Genomic DNA, 1,506 nt, shown 5'->3' on the forward strand with positions numbered 1-1,506 from the left:
ACAGGGTTTCCGAGGCTGTAAATCTTTATGGGAGCAGAAAGCCTCATTTTTCTCCTGCGGAACAGCTGGTAGTTTCGAACTGCCGACCTTGAAGTTAGCAGCCCGATTCATAACCTCTACACTACCAGAGCTCCTTATACCACTATTTAGAGTCTCTGTTTTTCTTAAAGCAAAATGCTCTTGTTTTATACCTGAGCACAGAGATAGAGACCCAGCTGTCACTGAGGCCCCTCCCAGGTGGTGGTTCTCTGCAATCTTTGAAAATACGTAAGGCAAGATGGTTAGCAAAACAAGCTAAAGTCCCTGGTTCCAAGGGACTACAGCAGCTGGTTTCAGAAGGTAATTGACACTCATCAGGACCCTGTCTCACGTCCAGTTCCAGATTTCTCCCCCTCTCAGTGAACACTTTGGCTGATCTGAGATTCTTGTCTGATAGAATGGCTCTACCGTCACATCTCTGTGATCCGAGCTCTTTATTCCTTTACCTTTGTGAGACTACAGTCATTTCAGTTGACCATTTGCTCTTATTAATGTACAAAAATTAAAAAAGACATGCCCCAGTGTGTACTGTTTCACAAACATGCTCTTCACCCCCGTTTTGTGGCCAATACCATAGGTCCTCATGATAACCAGCGCTGGTTACCCCAGCAGTATAACACAGGTGTATCTTGTTCTATTGCATTTTGCAGATATTGTGGGGGTTTTTGTTTATTGTTTACAAACTGAAGATTTGTGGCTGCGCTGCATTGAGCAAGTCTTAGTGTATGTGTTCGCTTTGTGTCTCTGTGCCACATTTGGTAATTCTCACACTATTTCAAGTCTTTTCATAATGTTATTGTACACTTAATATACTTCGTGGTGGTGGTGGTGGACCACGAGTCATGCCAACTCATCTCAATCCTGTATAGGGTTTCTGAGGCTGCAAAGTTTTACAGGAGCAGAAACCCTCATCTTTCTCCCAGGCCAGATTGGGAGGTTCAAAGTGCTGACCTTGTGGTTAGCAGTCCAACTCAAAATACACTATGTTACCAGAGCTGCTTTAATAGACTATAGTGTAAATGTAGCTTTATTATTATTATTATTATTGCTTTGTATTTAAAATGCTGCAACAAACATTTTATCAGTTAGCCCTCACAAAAATTTGATGTGGCAAATATTCTCATTCCAGTATTACAGATGACCAAACTAACAATTTAGAATTAATGATTTGTCCATGGTTCTAAATTCTTAAGGGAGAAAACTAGAATGTAAGTCCAAGTTTCATAATTTTATGTTTTGTGTTATTTCTCCTATATTCCAAGGTCAAAATTACATAAATGTTATGAGGGTGGTTTGAACTTTGCTGTGGCTTTTTTTTTTTTTTAATGTTTTATTGTGAATTATTTGATAGTTTACATGGCAGAACATTAGTTTTACATTCATTCTATCATACAATCGTCTCATTGCCATGGTTACAATCTCCTTCATGCATCATCAACCAACCAAAAGGTTTACCCTGCAAGCCTG

The sequence above is a fragment of the Chrysochloris asiatica genome, unplaced genomic scaffold (assembly GCF_000296735.1).
Source record: "Chrysochloris asiatica unplaced genomic scaffold, ChrAsi1.0 scaffold00029, whole genome shotgun sequence".
NCBI lineage: Eukaryota > Metazoa > Chordata > Mammalia > Afrosoricida > Chrysochloridae > Chrysochloris > Chrysochloris asiatica.